The following is an 11,679-nucleotide window of genomic DNA, read 5'->3' as shown; positions in this document are numbered from 1 at the left end:
TGAAGCTGAAGTAGTCATTGACAGAATCTTTTTCTTTTTTTTGGCAGAATTTGCTATTTTAGGGGCTGACTCTCGATAGAAATCAATGCCTCTCTACATCCCAAAAGTTTAAAACTGATTTTCTGTGGCTCCCAAGATTTTAGGACCTGCCAGGCCCATCAAGTGAAGATACTCCAAGGGATTGCTATTTTTAAGCTTTATAAACTATAGTGGAACATGGAGGATGACTATGTACAGCATTTTATGATTCAGTGGGCACAGAACTTTGCATGTAAATCATGCTTGAACAATGGGAGAATATGTGGATGAAAGATCTAAAATTCAAATTAAACTATAAAAGAAAAGTTTTATAAGATGATGTACTGTGTGTATCTATCCCTGGACAAATTGTTCAGAATGTTTAAAGGGACCTTGAATATTGGAAATGTAAAGAGCTTTTTATGATTTGTAGAAAGTCAGCACCACTCCCCAGAAGAATGAAATATTTTGGGAAATATTAAAAAAGCAGAATATTATATTTCCCTAAATGAGAAATGGAGAAACGTGTTTTTTTAGAGGTAGGAAGGCAGACTCAGTCTTTCTTAATAGCCCCCAGCAGGCATTTTGTGCCCATTAAGAAAGATGGAGCCAGCCTATCTATAAGAGCAGTGGTGGCGCAGTGGTTAGAGTGCAGTACTGCGGGCTTCTTCTGCTGACTGCCAGCTGCCTGCAATTTGGCAGATCGAATCTCACCAGACTCATCCTTCTGAGGTGGGTAAAATGAGCCAGATTGTTGGGGACAATATGCTGACTCTGTAAAACCACTTAGAGAGGGCTGTTAAAGCACTGTGAAGCGGTATATAAGTCTAACTACTATTGCTATTGCTAAAACAAAAGACCTTCAGCTCCAGGATGATGGGATTAAGACCCTTTAGGACAGTGATGGCTAACCTTTTTACCATTGCATGCCAAAAGTGGGGGGAGCGCAGGGAGGTCGCGTTCACATGCGCCCACACCGATAATTCAATGTGCCCCCAGGCCCCGTGCATGCGCGCACAATCCCCCTGTGCTCCCGCCCTCACTTATGGCATGTGACACAAAAAGGTTACTGGTGGGTCCAGGAGGCCTGTTTTTCTCCCTCCCCAGGCTTCAGAGGCTTTCTTGGACCCTGGGCAGGGCGAAAATGGCTTTCCCCATCCCTCTGGAGGCTCTCTGGAGGCTGGAAATGGCCCATTTCCTGACTTCCAGTGGGCACAGAAGGACTGAAAATCAGTTGGTGCTGTGCTAGGGCAACTCTCGCCTGTCCACAGATATTGCCCCGTGTGTCACCTGTGGCACGCGTGCCATAGGTTCACCATCACGGCTTTAGGACATAATAAAGCATTTAGCAGAAGACACATATTTTTATATAGCCCTGAGAGAGATTCAGAGGCTTTGGGATCATTGGAAGGGTTTCCAATGTCTAACCATAATAAAACGAGACATGATAAAGATGTCCACTAAAATATGACACTAAGGAAAGAGAAAAAGGAAAACAATCAGATAATATTAAGTATATTGAGCATTTTACTATTTTAAATTTTAGAAATTTGGCACCTATTTGAATTTGATAGGGTGAGTGACAGTGCTGGGCTAGGAGCAGGGAGATAGTTTGTGTTCTCTACTCATATAGACTGACAGATGATGCTGTTAATATGGCTCTGCACTACATCCTACAACGTCTTAAATCTCCAAAGGCCTATGCAAGGGTCCCCTTTATAGACTTTAGTTCAGCATTCAATACCATCATTCCGGACATACTTCTAACTAAACTAAACCAGCTAGCGCTACCTGAACACCCTTGTAAGTGGATCAAAAGCTTCCTAACAGACAGGAAGCAGCAGGTGAAGCTAAGCAGAATCACATCAGATACCTGTAGAATTAGCACAGGGCCCCCCCAAGGATTTGTGCTCTCCCCATTTCTCTTCTCTCTATATACCAATGACTGCATCTCAAATGATCCATCTGTTAAACTACTGAAGTTTGCAGATGATACAACAATGATTGGTCTCATTCGAGACAATGATGAATCTGCATAAAGATGGGAGGTTGAACAACTAGCCTCGTGGTGTGACTGGAACCACCTGGAACTGAACACACTCAAAACCGTAGAAATGGTGGTAGACTTTAGGAGAAACCCTTCCATACTTCCACCCCTCACAATACTAGACAACACAGTATCAACTGTAGAGACCTTCAAATTTCTAGGTTCTATCATATCTCAAGACCTAAAATGGACACCTATCATCAAAAAAGCACAACAAAGAATGTTCTTTCTGCGCCAACCCAGGAAGCTCAAACAGCCCAAGGAACTGCTGATACAGTTCTAAAAAGGAATTATTGAGTGTGTCATCTGCACCTCTATAACTGTCTGGTTTGGTTCTGCAACCCAACAAGACAGACACAGACTTCGGAGGATAATTAGAACTGCAGAAAAAACAATTACTACCAACCTGCCTTCCATTGAGGACCTGCATACTGCATGAGTCAAAAAGAGGGCTGTGAAAATATTTACAGACCCCTAAACTGTTTCAACTCCTACCCTCAAAATGAGGCTATCGAGCACTGCACACCAGAACTAGACACAAGAAGTTTTTTACTGAATGCCATCACTCTGCTAAACAAATAATTCCCTCAACACTGTCAAACTATTTACTAAGTCTGAATTACTATTACTATTAATCTTCCCACTGTTCCGATCACCCATCTCCTCCCACTTATGACTGTATGACTGTTAATGAAGTGTTGTACCTTATGATTCTTGACAAATGGATCTTATCTTTTTATGTACACTGAGAGCATATGCACCAAAGACAAATTCCTTGTGTCCAATCACACTTGGCCAATAAATAATTCATTTCCATTCAATCCTATCCTATCGTATCCTATTCTCAGTCATGGAAAGTCTCCAGGGATTATCCAGACCGACCATTGAGTTACATCTTGGTTTCTCCACATGCCAGTCCTGATCTGCTCCTGGTCACCGAGTATCCTTCAAAGGGATCAGATGCAATGTGATCTACTAAAAAACATTGTAACCTGTCTTTTTGAATCTTGTTGGTGAAATGAAAGATCTTGGAATGCTTTGGTGTCTTCCAATCCCAGCAAAATCAGGATAATCCATCTGCATAGCTAAAATATCACTTTCACTGATAGAAATAATGTTCCCCTTTAATTGAAGGAATTTTTGAAACAAATTAAGGAGTCCTGGGAGAGAAGTGAAAAAACAGGAAAGATCTTCCATGTGTTGGGAAGAGAGCGTTGCATTACATTGTCCCAATGTTTACAGAAATGCTGACACTTTCCTTTCCCCCCCTCAAAATCTATTCATGAGTCTTATGCAATGCTGTTTTAGAAATGAAACATCTACTGTACAATTTTTTTCCTCACATTTCCCTACCAAGGTGGGAACCACAAAAGTATCAATCCCTTGGTTCTGCTCACACCTCCCAGCCATCAAAGACTAGCAAAGGAGGAACCTCCAAGCGAAGGAGATCACAACAGGAGTTGCGAATGAACCTGGATATCCTGTACTCAAAAACACAACCCCTTTTCTCAACTCAATATTCCTACAGCTCTTCTCCATGAAGGTCACATGCAAGGCAGAGTAGCCTTTGCATCTGAAATTTTACACTGCTTTTGTCACTGCCGCAAACTCCCCCAATACATTTGTTATTCATCTGGTTTCTTCCACTTGCGTGCCTCATTCACCACCTGAGCAGACATGCTTGGTGCAATGAATTGTTAGGCAAAGATAAACTATTTCTCTTTCCTCTTGTTTTCTCCTTCCATGAGGACCCACAACCTCTAACTACAGCCTGAGCTCTCTTATCCCGAAGAGATGCTGCCTGGGAAATTCTGGGGTGGAAAATCTCGAGGATACCCAGGGAGAGAAAGGCTGGTACTCTGCATGTGGCATTTCTAGCATTGATTATGATAAAAATGCAGAGAACACTCCTAAAATGATTTTTGCAGAATTGCACAATTTCTGCAGAAATAAATACCCAGCAACTTCTGCTGCTGATGGCCAGCCAGACAGCCATTATCAAACTAACATGTTCCAATTTTTTCTTTCCTCCTTCCCATCTAAGACTATGACATACTTGATGAGAAAAACAATCAAGCAAATTCTTTCTGGTCAAATTGAAGAGTCAATTTCTCAGCTGGACTTAAAATTCAAGCCTTTACACTCATCACTTTAGGTCAGAGGTTCCCAAACTTTTTCAGTCCACTGCCCCCTTGGTACTACAAACTCACCCTCAGTGCCCCCCACCCAGGAGTGGGTTCTACTTACCTTTACTACCGGTTTGCAGTGGAGCCGCGAACGCTCACTTCGCTCACGCATGCACGCGCTCTTCTGCACATGCACAGAAGCGTTTTGGTGATGTCGGGGTCGGTGGGTGGGGCCTCCTGCCAGCTTTACTACCGGTTCTATAGAACTGGGGCAACCCACTACTGCCCCCCCCCACCCCCTATAAATAGCATTGTTCGGAATAGCGGTTTGCATGACCCACTAAGGAAGATAGTAACAGTAAAATACACGGAATACAGACATTTTTGGCCTCCTGAAGCCTTGCCCTGCATGTCCCGTTTTTGTGAAAAACCGGCCCATTTTTTGCAAAAACAGGGTACGCAGAGCCTTTGGGAGGTCTGCAGGCTGCTCCAATACAAATTTATCCCTGAAACAAAGATAACTAACACTATTAGTTAATGCTAGAGAAATCCCCTGAATCAACCAATCTAGAGCAGTGATTCTCAGCTGGCGGTTCCTTTTGAATTTGCTGACCACCAGCGAGTGGGAGAAAGCAATTTCACAGAGGAGGGGATGGAGAGGGCTGTGGGATGAATTCACACCCATTCCCAGACCCCCTTGGGATCAACCTGCAGCCCTCCCCTGCCTCCTCAGGCGGTGGAGCGTGTGGGGGGGGATGCTTTTCAAGAAGTCACAAGGAGGCCTGAGAGCTGGTTTCTGTCCCACAAGTAAGATTTGGTCCAGAACCAACCCCAACATGAAGGTCTTTTATTTGCTCCTTGAACTCCTCTTTGCATTTTTAACAGGTTATAAATTAAATTTCTGATGTTGACAAAATAGCTCATAACTCACCTTTCTAGACAGCTATTATCATGTCTAAAAGCAAGATACTTTTCTCCATCTTTTGTCTGGAGTACCATTTAATCCAGAGCCTTTTAATTCCAGAAGTCCAAGTTTAAAGAATGGACTTCTGGAATTAAAGCTCCATTTTTTAGCTAAAACTTAATTCACACCTGTTAGTTTTGCTTGAGCAGTGTGAACAATTGACAGTGTGATCCTCCAAAGGTCTGAAAAATATATCATTGATTTTCCTTTGACATTTAAACTAGATAACCAATGTGAAAAAGTGCATCAGGGAAGGACCGGAAAGCCAATTCATACTGAACTGTATTGGGTTTTCTGTTGTTATTTGAATAAAAGGAAAGGAAATCAAATAGTGGTACCTAGTGTGCAAAAAGAGATGAAATAATGGGTCATTCTCAACACTTGAATTCTCTACACTTAAAATATCTAGAAATTATTATGGTTAAGTGAGTTTTGCCCCATTTCACGATTTTTCTTGCCATAGTTCAAATCAAAGTTCAAATCAATGATTTGATAGTTCAAATCAAAGATTTCTGAGACCAATGTTGAATATTTCAGTAGTCACCAATCCCAGTCTTAAAATGAGTTTAGAATCAGTGGGAGTCACTGATAACAATGAACTACTAGCTACTGATTATGAGTCCAGTCCTGCCTTCCTTTTCCTTCTGTCCAAGTTTTGCAAGTACTTTTTCCAGGTATACGTTTTATTCCAAAGTATACAAAAGTATACTTTTATTACAAAGTATACAAAGTATACATTATTGTTAGGAAAAAATGGGTCTTCCAAGCAATTTTAAAAGACTGTCAGAATGACTCTGCTCTCAGCCCCCCTTGTGGCTCCTTGAAAAGCATCTCACCCCCACATATGGAAATGAAAAGAATAAGCTTAAAAATCCTAGCCTTTTAAAATTGAAAATATGGAGAATTGGGAGGATGAATATGAGAGACTAAGGGAGATGTTTCAAAAGGATGACAAAATCGCCCAGATCCGGGGGGATTTGGACTCTGACTGGGTAGATCAGGGCAGGGTGACGAGGAATAGTCTTGAGAATGTTATCTGGGAGGAGTTTGATGCTGTGACTCCTGATGATGTGGACAGGATTTTGGGGAGACTTAGTGCGGCCACATGTTTACTGGACCCGTGTCCCTCCTGGTTGGTACTGGCTTCCCGGGAGGTTACACGAGGCTGGCTCCAGGGTGTTATCAACGCTTCGTTGAGTGAGGGTTACTTCCCCACCGCCTTGAAAGAGGCGGTGGTGAGGCCTCTCCTCAAGAAGCCGTCCCTGGATCCGGCAATATTGGCCAACTATCGTCCTGTCTCCAACCTTCGCTTTATGGCGAAGGTTGTTGAGTGTGTGGTCGCACGACAGTTTCCGCAATTCCTGGAGGAAACATCTTATCTAGATCCGTTCCAGTCAGGTTTCAGGTCTGGGCACTGCACAGAAACGGCATTGGTCGCGTTGGTTGATGATCTCTGGAGGGCTCGGGACAGGGGTTGTTCCTCTGTTCTGGTCCTGTTAGACCTCTCAGCGGCTTTTGATACCATCGACCATGGTATCATGCTGCACCGGCTGGAAGAGTTGGGGGTGGGAGGCACCGTGTTGCGGTGGTTCTCCTCCTTTCTCTCCGACCGGTCGCAGTTTGTGTTGGCAGGGGGGCAGAGGTCGACCTCGAGGCCTCTCATTTGTGGAGTGCCGCAGGGATCGGTCCTCTCGCCCCTTCTGTTCAACATTTATGTGAAGCCGCTGGGTGAGATGATCCGTGGCTTTGGGGTGAGATACCACCAGTACGCTGATGACACCCAGCTGTACATCTCCACCCCAGGCCACCCCAACGATGCCCTTGAAGTGATGTCCCAGTGCCTGGAGGCTGTACGGGTCTGGTTGGGGAGGAACAGGCTCAAGCTCAACCCTTCCAAGACTGAGTGGCTGTGGCTCCCGGCATCCCGATATAGTCAGTTGACTCCATCACTGACTATTGGGGGCGAGTCATTGGCCCCCACAGAGAGGGCTCGCAATCTGGGAGTCCTCCTGGATATGCAGCTGTCCTTGGAGGAACATCTGACGGCTGTAACCAGGGGGACCTTTTGTCAGGTTCGCCTGATTCGCCAGTTGCGGCCCTTTCTTGATCGGGATTCCCTGTGCACAGTCACTCACGCCCTCGTCACCTCTCGCCTTGACTATTGCAACGCTCTCTACATGGGGCTCCCCTTGAGGAGCACCCGGAGGCTCCAGCTGGTCCAGAACGCAGCAGCGCGGGTAGTGACGGGAGCAGCATGGCGCTCCCATGTAACACCGCTCCTGTGCGAGCTGCACTGGCTCCCAGTTGTCTTCCGGGTGCGCTTCAAGGTGTTGGTTATCACCTTTAAAGCGCTCCATGGCATAGGGCCTAGCTATCTTCGAGACCGCCTGCTGCTACCAACGACCTCCCATCGACCCGTGCGCTCCCACAGAGAGGGCCTCCTCGGGGTGCCATCAGCCAGACAATGTAGGCTGGTGACCCCCAGGGGGAGAGCCTTCTCTGTGGGGGCACCTGCCCTCTGGAATCAGCTCCCCCCAGAGATAAGGAGAATCCAAGACCTCAGTGCCTTCCGTCGTGCCCTTAAAACCCATTTATTTAAACAAGCCGGGCTGGCTTAAGATGAAATTTTTAACTGTTTTTAAATGTTTTAAACCTTTTTAATTGGTAAATGAGTTTTAATTGGGCCAAATTTATATATCTTTTAATTGTTTTTAATATTTGTTCTGCATGTTTTTTTAATCTGGCTGTACACCGCCCTGAGTCCTCAGGGAGAAGGGCGGTATAGAAATCCAATATAAAATAAAATAAATAAAAATAAAAAGTAAGGGAGGCATTTAAGGGAAATAAAGAAGCATATATTAGAAGATCCATTGATATCGGGACCGTGTCTGACCCAGGAAATAGAAAAATATGGTAAGGTGGCGGGATTAAAAGTCAATAGGGAAAAAACTAAAATTATTGCCAAAAATCTGACAGTAAAGCAAGGGAAAGAATTAGAAGCGAATTTGGGGTTCCAAATTGTAAATAAACTAAAATATCTAGGTATTATTATATCAGCCAAATGCTCCACAATCAAAGAAGACAACTATTTGAACCTTCTCAAGAGAACAGGTCAGGATCTAGAGAAGTGGAAGAACATGCAGATATCCCTACTAGGTAGAATAGCAATTATAAAAACTTACATACTCCCAAAATGGATATACCTATTCTATACAGCACCAGCTACATTGGATAATAATTTTTTTAAAAAACTAAACTACTATGTCCTTAAATTCCTGCTAGAGGGTGAAAACTGAGAGGAGCATAACGGGCCTAGGACCGGAGAAGAAAGACCCCCTCCCGGGATATCTTGGCAGCTGTAGAGGACCTGGAGGCCCCCTGTGACATCCAATGGAGGCTGGGGTTCGGATTTGTTATCCCGGAAGAACTGAACTATCTGAGGAATGTAGGGCTGGGGGGCGACAGAGGAGTTTTCCGTCACATAGATACCAGCCCTTTTCTCCTCCCCCTCCCAGGTACTGTGTCCGCTTAAATGGGCTTATTATTCGCCCTAATTGAGGGAATTTTCTCTCCCCCCCATTTTCTTCCCCTCTTCCTTCTTCCCCTTCCCTTCTTTCCCTTTTTCATCGGGACTTACTCGAATATGATCTTGAGTATAAGACTTTGCCAAGGATTTTCCATCTTTGCCCCTGGCGTGACTCATAGACTGACTGATAGACTGATAAATCTTTCTTCCGACCATGGTCAGCCAAACTGATGCAACTGTTGAGGGGTCCTCTATTACATCATGACTCTTGTCTGTGGGAGAACTTTTTCAATCTACGGCCCCGTGGGGTTCCGCCGTGAGAGGGCGGGCCGGAGGTCGCCCCCATTGGAGGAGATAATTTAGGACCCTCCTGCTGTTGTGGGAGGACAGTTGAGATACCAACAGCACATTGATGAACAATTGGCTGTGTTACATCTTTTGTGAAGTCCCCTGTCTGAGCTTTGGGCCTCCATCACTGCATTTTGGAGATGTATACGACTGCAGATCTTCTTGCGCTGCGAGATTCCCCCTTCTCGCAGATGTGGCCCTCCTCACTATCGAGGGCCCACCTCAAGGAAGGGTTTTGGGACCCAGAGAGGTGGCATGTGAAAACGAGGGGATTGAGGAGTTTTTTAATGAAATTTTTAGTCAAATTTTTAAGGGGTCCCAGGGAGGGGGAGGGTCAGATTGGAATTCGGGCTGTGGGTATTGGGGATAACCCACAAGGGGGAGGGTCGGGTCTGGCAGTGAAGCGTGGCGTGGGGGATGGGGGACCCGGGATCGAGGGGGGGGTTAGAGCTTGTCCGGATAGTTTTTTGAACATCAGTACTGTAGGTGGGAGGGGTAGATATGGCGGGAGCAGGGGGCCATATCGTGTTAGGGGAGTGCACACTCACTGTCTACGAGCGGTGGTGTGCTCCGGCCCCCAAGGCTCTACTCGCTCCTCAGGTTGCATGGACCCTCAGGACCCAGGCCTTCAGCTGATGCTGTGCAATGCCAGGTCCGTAGTAAATAAAGCCCCCCTCATCTGTGATCTTGTTCAGGAGGGGGGTGCGGACCTGGCAGGTATCACAGAGACCTGGTTGGGCCAGGGGGGGGGGTTCCCCTCGTTGAAATGTGCCCGCCAGGTTTCCAAGCATTCCATCAGCCGAGGTCACAGGGGAGGGGCGGGGGGGGTAGCGGTTATCATTAAAGAAGGTCTGAGACCGAGGGAGGCCACTGTTCCTCAGACGGCTGGCTGTGAATCCCTTTTTGTGAAATGGGGTCATGGGGTTCAGATGGGTTTGCTGATCACGTACCTGGCTCCCTGCCACGTGGCAACAGCCCTGCCCGAGCTACACAACGTCATCGCCGCGGTGGTGGTTGATACCCCTAAGCTTATGGTCATGGGGGATTTCAACCTGCCGTCCGTGGGTGAGACGTCGGAGATGGCTCGGGAGTTCATGGCTTCCATGACAGCTATGGACCTGACCCAGTTAATTCATGGCCCTACCCACACAGGGGGAAACACGCTGGATCTGGTTTTTGTCTCTGGACAGTGGTTGAGGGATCTTGATATAGGGGATATAGTTACTGAACCCTTGTCATGGTCAGATCACTCTCTCCTTCATCTCGACTTTCGAACCGCTGCACCCCGCCGCAGGGAGGCGGAGCCGGTAAGATGGTTCCGCCCCAGGCGCCTGATGGAACCTGACAGATTCCAGACGGAGCTTGGGCCATTTCCTGAGGTTCTGGCACACGCCTCGACTGGAGACCTGGTGGCGGCCTGGGATAGGGCGGCTGCTGGTGCTCTGGATCGGGTCGTGCCTTTGCGGCCTCTGATCCGGCACCGATCTCAATTGGCTCCTTGGTTTACCGAGGAGCTGAGGGAGTTGAAGCGCCGGAAAAGACGCCTAGAGAGTAGTTGGAGGGCCAGTCTTTCTGAATCTGACCGGACACTAGTAAGATCCCACATTAGGAATTACTTAGTGGCGATAAAAGCAGCGAAATGTAGTTATTTTGCTGCTCTTATTGCGTCATCAGATAATCGCCCAGCCGCCCTGTTTAGGGTGACCCACTCCCTGCTCCACCAGGAAACGCGGGAGGACCCCTTGGAGGGTAGAGCCGAGGATTTTGTTCAGTATCTGTATGACAAAATCACTCAGATTCGGGAAGATTTGGACTCCGACTGGGTAGTCTCAGGGGGAGAGACAGGGGCAGGTCTTGAGAATGTTATCTGGGATGAGTTTGATCCTGTGACCCCTGAGGACGTGGACAGGATTCTGGGTAGACTGAACGCGACCACTTGTTTATTGGACCCGTGTCCTTCCTGGTTAGTACTGGCTTCCCGGGAAGTGACACGAGGCTGGCTCCAGGGGATTATAAACGCTTCGCTGAGTGAGGGCGACTTTCCCACCGCCTTAAAAGAGGCGGTGGTGAGGCCTCTCCTCAAGAAGCCTTCCCTGGACCTGGCAATGTTGGTAAATTATCGTCCGGTCTCCAACCTTCGCTTCGTTGCGAAGGTTGTTGAGAGTGTGGTCGTGCAACAGCTCCCCCAGCACCTGAATGAAACGACGTATCTGGATCCGTTCCAGTCGGGCTTCAGGCCCAGGTACAGCACGGAAACGGCATTGGTCGCGTTGGTTGATGATCTCTGGAGGGCTCGGGACAAGGGGTGCTCCTCTGTCCTGGTCCTGTTAGATCTCTCAGCGGCTTTTGATACCATCGACCATGGTATCATGCTGCACCGGTTGGAAGAGTTGGGGGTGGGAGGCACTGTGTTGCGGTGGTTCTCCTCCTTTCTCTCTGACCGGTCGCAGTCTGTGTTGACAGGGGGACAGAGGTCGACCCCGAGGCCCCTCATATGTGGGGTGCCGCAAGGGTCGGTCCTCCCGCCTCCTGTTCAACATTTATGTGAAGCCGCTGGGCGAGATCATCCATGGTTTTGGGGTGGAGTACCATCAGTACGCTGACGACACCCAGCTGTACATCTCCACCCCGGATCACCCCAACGATGCCC

The sequence above is a fragment of the Pantherophis guttatus genome, chromosome 2 (genome assembly GCF_059756535.1).
Source record: "Pantherophis guttatus breed Tessera chromosome 2, ASM5975653v1, whole genome shotgun sequence".
Classification (NCBI taxonomy): Eukaryota; Metazoa; Chordata; class Lepidosauria; order Squamata; family Colubridae; genus Pantherophis; species Pantherophis guttatus.
Note: the sequence above shows the minus strand (reverse complement) of the source record.